Source organism: Silurus meridionalis, chromosome 25 (genome assembly GCF_014805685.1).
Source record: "Silurus meridionalis isolate SWU-2019-XX chromosome 25, ASM1480568v1, whole genome shotgun sequence".
NCBI lineage: Eukaryota > Metazoa > Chordata > Actinopteri > Siluriformes > Siluridae > Silurus > Silurus meridionalis.
In genome coordinates, this window is record NC_060908.1 from 15,564,939 (window position 1) to 15,580,438 (window position 15,500).

General features: G+C 38.4%; 1 protein-coding gene across 4 annotated transcripts in view; it reads left to right on the forward strand.

The window, feature by feature from the left end:
• The window catches only part of LOC124379216 (spectrin beta chain, non-erythrocytic 1), a 54,419-nt gene that overhangs the window by 18,181 nt on the left and 20,738 nt on the right, over window positions 1–15,500 (forward strand). The gene's annotated exons all lie outside the window — the stretch shown is intronic.

Sequence of the window (15,500 nt, forward strand, 5' to 3'; positions counted from 1 at the left end):
TTTACTGTTTTAATGATATTGGTGTGTGTTTGTTGTGTGCCATGTTATGAGGGTTTACACACTCATTTCTTCTTGCTATACCTCACAGCAAACGGAGAATGTTATCACAACTACACAATCACACAACACAAGTTCGACAGGTTAGAAGACAGCTAGGGTTAGAAAAAGTTTTAAGGTCCCACAATGACGTCCATAATAATTCATTTACAAGAAACTTAAGTATGTCAATGTCCCAGAAAAAGTATTTGAGCAGGGATATCCAAAATCAAAATTAAATTGGTCATTTCTGCTGGAAGGACTTGCGAGGTCCTCGCAATTACAGCAAAACCTGTGGAATCATTTGCACACTCCAGTCTCCCACACATGCAGCGTTGAATTACAAACCTGTGAGGTCTTACATTCACTTCAGTGATGTGGTAACAAAATCTCCCTCAACACAACCACGCTTTCAGGCGAGAGAGTCTGTGAAACCATACAAAACACGGATAGGAGCGAATACATGCGGGGTTGTGGGGACTTTTTCTGAAAAGACAAAAAAGTCCTAAAACCAGGCCCTTCTAATTATAGTAGTGTTTGTGGTCAGTTTGATGGTATAAAAAACTAATAGAAAAACAACAACCAAATGTTTCCCCGAGTCTTTTACATGTCCTCATTATAATCCTGTTCTCACAAAACAGAACAAAAAAGTAACGGTAGTAAGAAAAGTAACATTGATGTAGGTAAAGATATTTTGAATGGGTGAAATATACCAGCATGACACATTTATTGTTTAAATTTTGTGTGTGTGTGTGTTAAGGGTCATGGAAAGTGTGATTATCTTGTTTGTGTGCTAAGGGTTGGATAAAGCCTCACGTAGTACATTTTTCATCGTTCCGTCTGCAGGAAGAGAGTGGCAATGACCTACACACATGCACACATATATCTGTCTTTTTGAGGACCATCCATTGACACAATAGATGCCAAAATTGAATTCATTTCATTGCTACAAATTAACCTTGTGTTTTCTTAATTTTTTGGGGCAAGGTTGTTATGAGGACATTTAACAGTGCCCTGTCCTTGTGAGGACATTTAGTTGTGTTTTTTTTTTTGTTTTGTTTTTTATTAAATGTCTGTCTTTGCTAAGACCTGCCTTTGACACACTAGTTGCCAGTGCAAATTAATTCCATGCACCCCAGGCCTTCTTACTGTACATCAATACCTGACTTTGCGGCTAAATGAATCTGACACAAATTTCCACAAAAACATAGTGAAACATCTTCCCAGAAGAGTGGCAGTTATTATTATTTAGCAAATGGGGGACGTGGATGTCTAAAACAAAAGCATACACCAATGTTATGGTCAGGTGTCGACGATCTTATGTGCATATAGTGTACCTACAGTGTGTATTAGTGATAACCTTAACCAGTATAGGTGTATAATGAAGAATCTAGGGTTTAAGTGCAGTAGTTTTACACACTTAAACACATGTACACACATACATGTATGTACTTACATTCATAAAACCGTACACACTTGTACACACTGGTAATTCCAGTCAGGTAGCCTGTAGGCTTACTCTTTGACTCCTTGTTGGTAAACCAGGTGACTTTCATTCCCAGACTGTGTGTGTGTTATCATGAATAGACAGGGTGTGTGTTGCCACAAAATCTACAAGGGAAGTCAGCTATTCAATCTCATTTTCTTCTTCTTTTAACCATCAGTGATTTCTCACACCTTCTCCCTCAAACTAATATGGAGTTTCTTGCCTCCAGGTCTTACTTCATCATAAAAGTTTTCTACCAGTTAAACCAATGAACTATTTATCAGCGAGGCTCATTAGCCCAAAGACGAAGCTCAAAAACGCTGACTTTACAAACCAGTTGCCAGCGGGATGAATTTTGTGAAACGCTGTGGCATAAAAGTGTCAAAATAGTCTAAAGAAAAAACAAGTGTGAATTCAGGATTTTCTCTATAATAAAAATTTCTATATAATCAAAAATGTTACAAAAGTTTAGTTAAAATTTTGTAAGTGAGAATTAAAAAGCAGTGCGAAAGTAGTACGTTTGCATAAGAGTTAAGATGAAAAAAAGCTGAAGTATCTAGTTTTTCATATGATGTAGCATTAGCAAAAAAATAATAAAAATAGTTAGTTTGAATATTTATATAAGGTAGTGTACTGCTATTTCAGTGTGATGTGCCACACCTACTCTAAGACAGGCAGGCACAGAGTCCACACCTTTTTTTTGTCTAACTTCCCTGAATAACAGTATATTAGACACTGAAGTACTAAAAGAATCATCACATCTGATGTGCACAGGTCTGGACCTAATGTTGCAATATCAGACCTTAATATTTCTAATGTGGTAGCCTGAACCTGAAGATGTACCTGTTCTAGGGTTTTTTGTTTTTTTTTTTTTTGCCAGCTATATTATAGTAAATATTATCCAACAACTTAAGCAAGGAAATATTTTTCAAGATTAATGGCTGTGTACCTATAAAACTCGAAAATGATCCCTGTGAGTATTCACCTAACGAGTGGCAATAAATTCTTGGTGTCACTTGAATGTCAAAAAAAAAATACACCAAAATTCCACAACCAGGTGTCGCAACCTTAAACATTAAGTAGTAAAAAAAAAATAACTGCAGGCAAGGTAGCAAATTATATGCAGCTAGAAATGTTTTAGGTTGTTTCCAATTTAATTTAAATTTGTTGTATATACATTGTTTAGGATTTATATTTTATGTTAAACATTGTGTACATTCAAGTTGTAGTGCAATTTTTTTGTATTACAAGCCTTTGTGTGTGAATTTGATACATGAAAGACAATAGTGATGACTCATGAACATTAGAATTGATTCAGGCTTTTAGCTTTTTATGTAATGATGATGACTGTTTTCAGTCAATACAAACTCATCTGCAAGTACAGCAGCTTCTGTGACAGAGGAAACCTTATTCTTGTTTGGTTGACCACAACCCAATCAGGTAGACAGTTCTTTACTAGAAGTACACTGTTTGTCCAACAAAGTCTCTTTTTTTTCTAGCAAATCCTAGAAATGCCAAAGTTACTTTTTTTTATTTTTTATAAAGATTTCTGAACCTTTGCATGTGGGCACGTTTACTGTATTTACTGTAAGCTGTCCTGCAATGACAACAAAGAGCAGTAACTTTCTGAGCTTTTCCTACTGTTCAAGCATACACTGTTTGCATTTCATTGATCCTAGTTGCTGATGGTTTCCTTTCTTTCTCCTTTCTTACCATATATAGTTCTTTTTAAGATTCTTGTTATTTGTATTATACAGGACGAAAACAGAAACAAAGCTACAACTGGGTCTTGTTTTTGTCATTTTTTTTAGAAACACCAATTGCATCAAAGGGGAATGTAACAATGATGTATTAGCAAATTTTGGTTCGATAAATAAATAAGTGAAATACTCTAAATAAACATATTTTTGTTTACACTTAATTAAATTATATACAAGAGATTGAGCCTGTCCAATATCGAAATTTCCCCGCTCGAGAACAAATTATTCATTCATTCAAAACTTGAAAAATGCTTGACTCTATTTTTTTCAGTGACATCCCTTAATCAAAATAACTCTATCAGTCTGTTTACACAATAGAGTTCTGAAGCACACTTTCCCTTGAATATTTGCTCATTCTTCAGCCCACATTCTGTACAGTGGAACTGATAAAGGGTGTGTGTAGTGTATGTGAGTGCATAGCATTTGTGTGTGTGTGTGTGTGTGTTTCGGGATCCAAAAGGTCGTCCACCTCCATGCTAATCACCCTTGAAATGAAAACAGCATCCCTCCCTGTTTTCCTGACTGCTTCCTAGAATGCTGTGGAATGACGATTTCCAGAAAGGTTTGAGGTTTGGTTGTTACAGAACTTTGTTAAAGGTATGAACAGTCATTACATTCATAATTTTGTAATACCAGGCATGTAATGTAAAAGTAGTATTAGTATTATTAGTGTTAAAAGTATTAGCTTAAAAAAAAGAAGCTTTGCAATGTCCTGGGCTGGTGGCTTACATAGCCAGTTTCGCCGACGTGTTAGTAGGGAACAGGTCGTACCCTGCTGTCACAGTCCAAAACATTTCTCAAGGGCAAAAATGTGTGTACTTTGAGCAGCTGACTAGCCAGGAGTGCAGGTAACAGATCTGTCCCTGGAAAAGTGCAGTAAAAACTACAGCAAAACCCCTAAAAGGAATAAAACTGGTAGTGCACTGATTAAGATATTGGAAATCTTATAGAAAGGTTCAAATCCCAACACTGCCATGCTGCTACTAATGGTCCCTTAAGCAAGGCCCTTAACCAACTAACTTTGGACAAAGGTGTTTTCCAAATGCGATCAATGTTAATGGTTGTTTGCCAAAAACATAAATGTAAATGGTTATGTTCATGTAGTAAATGCAAAATTTGATATGCAGATATTTTTTTTTTTGTGCCAAAAAGTTTTTTTCCTTCACGTATCGCCTGAAGGTACCCATGCCAGGAGCCTTAGAATGAGCAATTTAAAATCGATGTTACAATCTACATCATCAACGGTTGTAATTTCCCCAAAGGGATTTGTGCTACAGTGCTTGTAGTCTCCAACAAAAGCACACACTTTCTAGTAAAAGTATTTACTCACATTTAGGGTCTGGGAAAAAACACCAAACTAAGCCAATTAGAGAGGACTTAGTTTTACTCAGGTTAAAAACCACTACAAGGTTCATTGGTCTTGCCAATTTTTACCCCTGTTACACCATCCAGGTAAGGTTGAAATTGGACGATATGTTACACTGACACATTTAGTTCTATCTGCCCTCTTCCACGTTCATTCAAACTCACAGATACCTGGCATTTTCTTGTCACTTTGATTGACACACGAGAGAGATTGTATTCCAATCGTTGCATTCTTCACATCAAAAGAGCATTGCCAGTCTTGCTCGTTGTGCTTCAGCCATAGACAGCTGTTGCATTGTTGGAATTCATATTCACAAACTTTTGTTGATACGTTGGGCAGATATTTCTTTCAAGAAATTAGTTTTTTTCCCTTGTTGAAAAAAGTCAGTCTTCAGGCTCCTCGAGTGAGTCCTTTATCGCCCAACTGCCCGAAAAATATAAGTTGCTGTTAATAGGGGCATCTGCCAAATGCCAAAAATAGCTTGAAGACAACCAGAAGAAATTTCATTCTATTACCTGGCTGTCAGTACAGAGAAACATCTAGATTAATGGTGCACTGTTATCTACATGGATGCTTGTTTAGACTCAACATTAAACATGACCCATGTAACCTAAGAGCCTCCACAAATGCTTGATGCACAATGGGTTCGTCACATCCTTGTTAGTAGAGCCAGTGCAGCAGTGCCTGCAGTTATTTGTGCTTTTGACTTTGCCCCAGCCAGAACCTGCATCTGTCCTGTAGATGTGATCTTGTAAGTATTTTGTTCTTTTGCCTTATTCAGTAGTACACCCAGACACATGTACATTTGACTCTGTCAGTGTGAACACGACACTGTGTGTTTGTGTGTGCGCAAGTTTTTTTTAAACATGTATCTTTGATTACTACACACAAATAGTGTACCATTTCGGGGTACAGGGGTAAACCAGGGTTTCTCTTTGTTTAAGGGCCTCAGCTTGGACACCTGAGCAAAAAAGTTCCCCTTTAGTTTTATTTGTTTATAATCTGATTTCACCCTTGGAATAAACTTCATGCTAATGTAAAACATCATCCAATAGCAATTATGAACCATGATGATTTTAATTTGATTTGTGCTTACCTGTACTATTAGACAGATCCAGTATGTCTGTTGTTTCTATGACAACTATGCCGAAATTTTGGATCTTGCATCTGAAAATTAGCAGTAGAAATTTCACTTTAAAATTGGTAGCTCAGACACCTGTGTTGTTCATTGTTGCAATAAAACCCAAAACACGTTCAACAATGAAAATGAGAAATGTTTTTAGAAACATTTTAGAAATGTTAACATGCTTAAGGACGGTGAGTCCGACAAGCTACGCATTCCAAATCCCACCATCTTTGTTGCACTACACACATCGCCCAAAACGATCATCTTGCACTACGCACCTCACCTGGTATGATCATCTTGCCCATCATAGATCTTGTACCTTCTACATGAAAGGTACAAGATCCATGATGTGCAAGATGATCATACGCTAATAAATAAATTTTAGTCTGCACTAATCCACCTAACATTGTTAGTTAGATAGAAATTACATCATATTAGCGTTCACCTTTTTACACTGGTTAGTTAGCTGTCTAGACAATTTAATCCTGTGCCTGAATAAATTTTTATTTTTTTTCATATATTTAAATTTTTACCCATATTTTTCTTGCTGCAGAGCTCGATGACTTTGCATGAGTAACTGCAATACTTAATTTCTGTTAACGGTGAAGTTGTAAACATAACACACTTGTGGTTTAACATGCGGGTCACGGTTGCACAAACACACACACCCATACAACACAAGAAAAAAGTAAGTATGGCTGTGATGTAACTTCCTCTTTCTACCATTATAAGATATTGTACTGTAGGTCTGAGTGTGTGTTTTTCCTGATATAAGTATATTTAGCTAATATATAATCTGTGTTCCTTATATAGCTAGGGACACAGCTTGTGTACACAGAATATAAAACTTCATATACATATTATATAACTTTACACAGAAAATATATTTATACCCAGAAAATATTACTATTCAAACACAATTTTTGATATAAACAGTATACTGTAGCAAATTATATATATAAATTTAGAGCCATAAAATATATCTACATGACCATTCACTTGTAATAATTCCACAGTAGCATTCTGGAAAGCTGAGTTAATGTGTGTGTGTGTGTTTGTGTGTGTGTCAGTGTCAGTTAACATGTAGCTCAGTAGCTCAAAATTTCGCAAGTCCAGTCTGGCCCAGGCTGTATTTAAGTGGGCTGTTCCTTCACTTCAAAGATCAGCTACATTCCTGCAGCACCACTTTGGAACCTTGAACAAAGCGTTAACATACAGGCAGACACACACACACACACACACACAGAGAGACAGACAGAGCATCTTTACAAAGCGATTTGCAAATGCGTCCCAGTCAGCGTGACGTCAAGACGCAGGCAAGCAAGTGTGTTTTTGGGAAATGTCATTGTGTGTGTGTGTGTGTGTGTGTGTGTGTGTGTGTGTGTGTGTGTGTGTGTGTGTGTGTGTGTGTGTGATGAGACAGTAAAGTATTAGCTTTCATTTAGCAGCTGTGTTCCCCAGGAAGAGGCCTGATTCTACACACACATTTCCCGACAAGAATCCAGATAAAAAAAAATCAATAAGTCTGCAATGTTTGCTCGTACTTTATTTCAGTTTGAACAAAATAAATTTTACGCTTATTAACGTTATTCTACCGCATTACAGTCATTCACTTGCTATTATTTTACACAGCTATTTGTTTTATATTATTTTATCTTGTTCAAATATTACAGGATCATTTATATTATTAATGTTCCCAGAAATTCAGCTTTTGTATGATAACGTTGTATAAACACATTTGAATGATTTTATAATATTTAGCTTGTTTTAATTACTAAAGTTTTTTTTGTATGGCAATAAGTATTTTGTACAACTGTGTTGGAGGCACACAATTGTAAACGATGTCTTTTGTAGCATGAAATTTTCCCTTAATTTGAACTAGGAGACCCAAAGTCAGCCCCATTTACATTTACACCATTTGTTGGACACCTTCATCCAGACCATCTCAATTATACATCGGAGGGTTAAGGGATGGTCAAAAACACGGTTAAACGTCACGGTTCAGTACGTACTTCTGTTTTTAAGTCACAGTTCGGTAAATTTCATTGGGGGTGGGGGTGGGGAGGTGGAATCCAAAACATGAAATTGCTTATCTTTTTTATTAAGACAGTTTAATATTATTAATAATTGTGATTCCCAACATTTGAACAGTTTACTTTTTAAAACAATGTTCAATGAAATGGCTGTTTGGTTAAATAAATGTTATAATATTTTATAAAAATTAAATAGAATCAATCAAATGAATGCAATACACTTAATATATATTTAATATGGAAAATATCTTTAAAAGTCGAGACATGGCCTAGCTCTTAAAGAATGGTGGTCAGTATGGGTTAGTATACTGTAAGTTTTTAATAATTTAACTATAGAATTATTATTTAGCAAAAAAACAATTTTACACTACCCTACCCTGTTTTTTTATTTTTTATTTTGTTGTATCGCTGTCGTCATGGTAGGATTGAGAAACCGCAAGTCAAACCATTGTAACTTTGGGAAACTTAATTTTTATAATATATAATATATAATATTTAAAACACTGATCTATTCTGAGAGGTTTTTCAACCTCAAATTTAAGTTTGTTGAAATTTCTTTCAGATGAAGTTACTCTGTGGTATGTCGTGTTTAAATACGTATACATTCCTTACACATGGTCTTCATTATCGTCATCTTTAAATGACAAACATCTGCTCCCACCTCACTACATTCTTCTGTGTGATGAAGTCATGCATCTTCTGAATAGTAAAGATTTGACTCAGAAAAAAGAATAGTAGAGTTTTTTAAGTTACAAGTTTGTTGGAGGATTTTGATCTGGAGGTGGACTCAGGAAAAGTCTTTATGCTGTTGCTGAAAAATCTCAAGCCTTTTGCCCATCATGCCCCTGGGTAGGCAGGAGGGAGTCGGTTAATGACACCTGGCTGTAACCCAGGCGCCAGTGATTGATGACTTCAGGCAAGCAGGTACTGAGGCTAACATGGCCGCAGGCGACCTTCCCACACACACACACACACACACACACACACACACACACACACACACACACACACACACACACACAAACACCGACAGGGGTGACAAACAGGGAGGAGACCAGAAAAGCAAGGAGTTAAATTAGAAGACAAAGTCGAGAAGTTGTTTCTAGAGAAACAGGCCTGACCATAATTGTGTCTAGATAGATATCTAGAAATGTGCTTGATAAATTGAGATGCTTCCATTTGTAGGAAATATGTTTTTACATTTCAGGTTTGCGCTTGTGTGTGTGTGTGTGTGCGTGCGTGTGTGCGTGCGTGTGTGCGTGCGTGCGTGCGTGCGTGCGTGCGTGCGTGCGCGTGCGTGCGTGCGTGCGTGTGAGACATCAAAAGAAGCCACAACACACTAATAACAAGTCTCGGAACATCTTAGGTCACTGTCATAAGACCAGTAAGACACACACTCGTGCAAATGCAAACACACAAACATGTCTGCTCATCTGTGTACCAACAAAAAGATGGGATTACTGTCTTTTACATGCTTGTAGGGATTATAGAAGAGACATGCATATGCTCTCTCACACACACACACACACACACACACACACCTTTAACTGGCCACCGGAGTTCTAGTGATAAAAGCCTGTAGTATAAAAGGCAGGATTACGGCATTTAATCCTATTTTCATGCTGGGCCTGGATTATTGTACAGACGCGCACACACACACACACACACACACACGGATGCACACACACTGTTTAACTTGGTTGCTTGACTGCTTACTACATTTCCTCAGAACCTGTGTGTGTGTGTGTCCTTGTGTGCTTGTGTGTGTGCATGTGTGTGTGTGTTGTAGGATGAGATCCTGGTCTATGTCACCAATTTCGTTATTACACTATGCAACCACGCATTTGCAGCCACCTACATGACCTTCCTTTTGCTCACACGCACACACACACACACACACACACACACACACACACACACACACACACACACACACACACACACACAACCTCAGGGAAGCTTCCCTGTCCCAACATGACCATCTTGCAGAAGAATGCGCGCACACACACACACACACACACACACACACACACAGGAGCTTAAATGCACAGGAGATGACGTGATCTCTGACAGCAAGGAGTCGATACACACTCAATACAGTAATCTTTCTGCTTATCTTTTAACCACTGACTCCAACAAAGAGGTGTGTGTATATGTGTATATGTGTGTGTGTGTGTGTGTGTGTGTGTGTGTGTGTGTGTGTGTATGATTAGTAAGGCATAATCAGCATCTTTAGTCTTTCTTGATTCTTTGTGGTAATGTGTCATGTCAGGGCCTGCAGTAAGACACACACACACACACACACACACACACACACACACACACACACACACGAATAACATCTGCCTTATGTGTTAGTGGGTGGAGTGTGTGTTTACAGCGCAGTTAGAGACCCATTTTTCACAGGTCTTCTACCAAACTAGAGGGGACCATGCAGACTCAAAATTTATTCCACGTTTACACTTTTTTCTTTTATGTGCGATGTTCTAGTGCTCCTTCATCCACTCCCCACCTCCATCTGTCCTCTCCTTACCTCCATCCGTCCACTCCCCATCTCCATCCATCCACTCCCCACCTCCATCCACTTTCCACCTGCATCCTTCCTCTCCCCACCACCATCTATCCATCCCGCTTCATTCATCCATCCATCCCCCACTTCCTCCATCTATCCCTACCTCCTTTATCCATCCTCCACCTCTTCCATCCACCCCACCACTTTCATCCATCCCACACCTTTCTCTATCAACCCCACCCTCTCCATCCAAAACGCACTCCTCTATCCACCACGCCCTCCTCCGTCCATCCTGCCCTCTTTTTCCAAAATCCACCAATGATGGAACCTCGGGTTGATCAAGTTGATGTTACTATAGCAACTGTAGTCATATATAGGGATGGATTTGGGTGAAAATCAGGACGAATTAATGAATTGTCTGCATAAGCAATGATGGAAAAGGCAGGTCCTCATTAGGCTAGCAAGGTGAGTGCGTGTGTGTGTGTTTTGTGAGAGTCGATGTGGGTGTGTGCTGTGTGAACACCGACATTTGATATTCAACAATTTCAATTACAGATTAACCAGGATAAAGACCAGCATCTGTCAAACACACACACATTTTGCTATGTTCACCTTGTACACTTCTATATAAACCTCGCCTTTTTCCAGCATTTTTACATCATTATTTACACACCAGATTCGTGTGAGTAGTGTGAAATTGTAAATAGTCAATCAATAATGTGGATGACGCTGAATGCGGAACCGTATATTGACCCCACCCACGGCTTTTCGAACAATATTACTAGTACTAATTAGACTGCTCACTACATTTCCTCTGAGATTTCATCACGTTTAACTTGAAACAACTGTTATGTAAACGTTCTATCGTTTCTTTCTTTATAACGTTTAGGAGATTAGCGAGATAGTAAAGCTAGTTATCTGGGGTTTCCTCACGCTCCTTGTTGAACTCAACAGTTTGTACTTGCACTTGAAATCTTTCATGTTGTATTTTATTAAATTTTTTTGTTTAGAAGAAAAATGCTTAGACGTCATTAAAAGCAACTATTTCTAGTTTTGTGTGTTCTTTAAGCTAATCATTTTATTTCTGGTGCTTACTGCATAAGGGAAATGTCAATCCACATGCATTACAATACTTCTCTACAATAGCACTTCAGACCCATATAAAAATTAAGTGAGACCATGCAAACGCTCGATTTTATCGGCTGCTGTGTGAACTTTGTATTTCCTCATATACCTTGTATTAGTGCAGAGATTGGGTAGTTTAGAAAAGCTAGTCATCTGTAGCTACTAGCCCCCCACTCCCCCCCCCCCTTGATTTTTTTACTTTCGTTGTTGAAGTACAATTAAATGTATATATTTTGAATCTTTATTTATTTATTAATTTCAGTTGCTGTTAAACTTGAAGGCCAAACTGAAAGCTTGTGTTCCAGCGTGGTTTTGTTTCGCTTTCATTTAAAGCTGTGTATTTTGTGTATTTCTGAATTTTTACAAATTTTTATTTAATTGTTATCGGATGCTTGGACGTCACGAAGTCATCTATTTTTCCGGATCCTGTCATGCATATATGGATATTTGATGTTTGAGAGGTCATGCACTTGTGAAAGAAATTAACTTTTTGAATCACAATATAATCACAATACAAATATTTAGCTAGCGGAATATTACAAAAATGGTTCGATGTAAGTGGATCATGTGTATTTGAATAGCATGGATGTTGTCGGTGTGTGTGTGTGTGTGTGTGTGTGTGTGTGTGTGTGTGTGTGTGTGTGTGTGTGTGTGTGTGTGTGTGTGTGTGTGTGTGTGTTGCATGACCTAACGGTGTTATCCTTAGATGTGCATTTGCATTGTAAAGCAGCAAAAGGCAAGATAGAAGAGTGTGTGTGTGTGTGTGTGTGTGTGTGTGTGTGTGTGTGTGTGTGTGTGTATGTGAGAGAGAGAGAGAGAGAGAGAGAGAGAGAGAGAGAGAGTCTTTACAATGATGTCTTTACAATCACCAGGTCCTCAGAAAGAAAAAACAGTGTTTATTAAAAAAAAACAAAAAAAAAACTGTATTTGAGAGAGAGAGAGAGAGAGAGAGAGTGTGTGTGTGTGTGTGTGAGAGAGAGAGAGAGAAAGGAAGAGTGTGTGTGAGTCTGTGTCCATTCTATGGAATGCAGAAGACTTCCTTATTTCAAAACACTGGTATTCTTATTATTCCTAAATTCTGGTAAAAATGTGCACACACACACACACACACACACACACACACACACACACACACACACACACACACACACACACGCACAATGTCTCCCGTAGTGGTTTGTTCAGTCGGGCTACATAGCAAAAATTCTTTATATGTTGTAATTGTGACTTGTACTGTGTGTGTGTGTGTGTGTGTGTGTGTGTGTGTGTGTGTGTCTTTAAGTAAAAAACAAAAGAAGGCTAAAGAAAGTCCTCAGTAAACCCACATGCGTCCACATCAACCACATCCTCACACCCCGATTGCAGTTCGCGATACAGTGGAGATCGTTTTACCAAACCATATACACAAAATATTACAATAAATAACATGAATTACGAGGACGTCTTTAGAGTGTAAATCAGGGACAATGTTCTGATGTCTTCACTGACTGTAGTAATATTAATGGTCACTGAAAACAGTTGGATTTCTGGGGAGATTTTCACTGCTCATTTCACGTAGTAAAACCAAGAGACCTCGAATCAAAATGAGATCCTGGCATGTCTAACACGCCTTTGCTACTGTACCGTAAACACAAACAGAAACCCTGCCGAATATAAAATGACATGGACAAAAGTATTGGGACACCTATTTTTTCCAGGCATATGCACAGAATTGAATCGCATGTCTTTGGATGCGCTAGCATGAATTTTCTTTTCTTTACTTGAACTTGGAAACCCAAACCTGTTCCAGCATGACATTTGTGCACAAAGCCAGCTCCATAAAGATATGTTTTATATGGGTTTGGAAGTGTGTGAAAGCTCTCCTGCTATAGAGCTATAAAGTCTATTGACCACATTTCTGATGAATGTGAACACTGACTGCACCCCAGGCTTCCTAAACCTCACCTACATCAGTACCTGACTTTAATAACACCCTTGTGGCTGCAAGAATCTCAACAAATCTCCACAGAAATCTAGTGAAACATCTTCCCAGACGATTGGATGCTACAATAACTGAACAAAACTGAATGTGGGATGGGATGTTCAAAATGAAGTACATACCAATTTTTTGCTTGGGTGTCCACACACTTTTGGCCATAGAGGATATCGAGACTTAGGAAAAGGAGTTTTAATTTTTATTGGAGAAAGATTTGAACACTTTTTTATTTGAGTACAGGAATGAAATTCTTTGTTCAGATAATATTGTGTCTTGCCATTTTCACATCTCGTGTCCACTGTGGGACAAAAGCAACCAGGGCCTGAGATATTGGAGGCTTCAGAGAGTGTGCGACAGAGACCGGGTGTGTAAATACACTTGGGTGGTGGCCCGTAGAACAGGTTTCAGTCAGATCATATGAAGATAACATTTCTGTCTTTTCTCTTTTTATGTGTGTGTGTGTTTGTGTGTGTGCGCGCGCATGTTGCCAAGCTAGTTTCGAGCTAGCATTTCACATCGGTTTGTTTTATACTGTAGAGTTCTAAAATCCAATTGGCCTTGATCTTCTATACCTCTGTGAGTTGTACAGTGACAAATCACATGTTCTATTATTGTTTCTATGGTTACAGCTAGCACAGACTGTATTGTTTCTATAGACTTGAATCTAGTCTTAACAGAAGGAGTCTCAAGTGTCAGGGAGGGAAAAACTGTAACTTTTTTCGACCCGAGAGCAACAAACCGATACAAAGGGCCGTCTTTATTAATTATTTCTAGAAAGGAAAAAAAAGCAGCACTCCGCAGGAAACTCTGCCCCCTCACACCAGTTTGTGATTGTTATTTTTGCGTAACAGCAGAAATTGTTTTGATTTTACTACCTTCAATAAGAAGTCTAGTTAACTCTTTGGTGGCTTCGCACTTCCAGACCTCTGTTTTGTGTCTAGAAGCTACAAGAGCTGGGATTTCCAACAATCCTCCAGGAACATCTTGACGAACTTGAAACGAATACAGGTGTTAAAAAAAAAAAAAACCCCAACCCTAACCCACGCTTAGAAGAACCACACCTAAAAAATCTTTTCAGGCAGATCAGAAACACGACAGTCATGACGACAGAATACGAACTGAGTGCTAAGCCCCATTAATTTCCTTAAGCGTACACAATGTTCAATGTGTAAAAGGTAAAAGGTCAGGCTCCAGCTCACGGCGCCTCCGTATCCTTTCATCGAATTATAGATTATCTTCGGCCAGCTGCTCAATCACTCTCAGTCTGCTATCTCTCACTGTGTTTGTGTGGGTGTGTGTGGTTTTTGTTATTTTTTTGTTATTTTTTTCCCATGCTACGTAAAGCGAGATAGCGTTTCCCGGCTCGGAGATGGAAACACGAGAAAGCGAGCAAACAATGCATAAAAAGAAAGAAAAGAAGGTAGAAATGCCGCAAGGAAGATGGAGATATTGAAGAGGGAAAGGTCAGGGGCGTCACCCGATGTCCTGGGGAGTTGCGATATCATTAGTAGGGGCTACAGATTTCTAATTTCTTTAAATATTAAATAGCTGGGGGGCGAGTTTAGAGGGGTGAGTGGACTTTTGGGGACGTTGGAGGTGGAAAATGTTATGCAATTGACGAGTGTAATATAAATTCCAGACCCGTTTGACTCTACTAGTTGTAACATTCGGGCCTGCAATTAAATCCACACTGCCTTTTCATACATCAAGCATTTTAGGTGTGCGTGATTATCTGCCCGTGCTGGAAATGTAAAACAATATTTTAAACAATCAAATGAAGCATTTTTAACATAGACAGTTCCTGAGAATGATGGGACAAACATCTACAATGTGTCAAACGTCATTTCACAGCTTTTATCTGAAATATAGCATCACATTAATTATCTACAATAATAATCACTTTGTCTGGGGGAGGTCCTCATAAAACCTGTGTGTGTGTGTGTGTGTGTGTGTGTGTGTGTGTGTGTGTGTGTGTGTGTTTAGTGACGTTAATCCTTAAGAGACAGATTAAGGAGACATTAAGTGCACACACAATTCTGCATTTTGTGTAAATCAATAGGTCCTTGTAAAGTTCCTGCTGG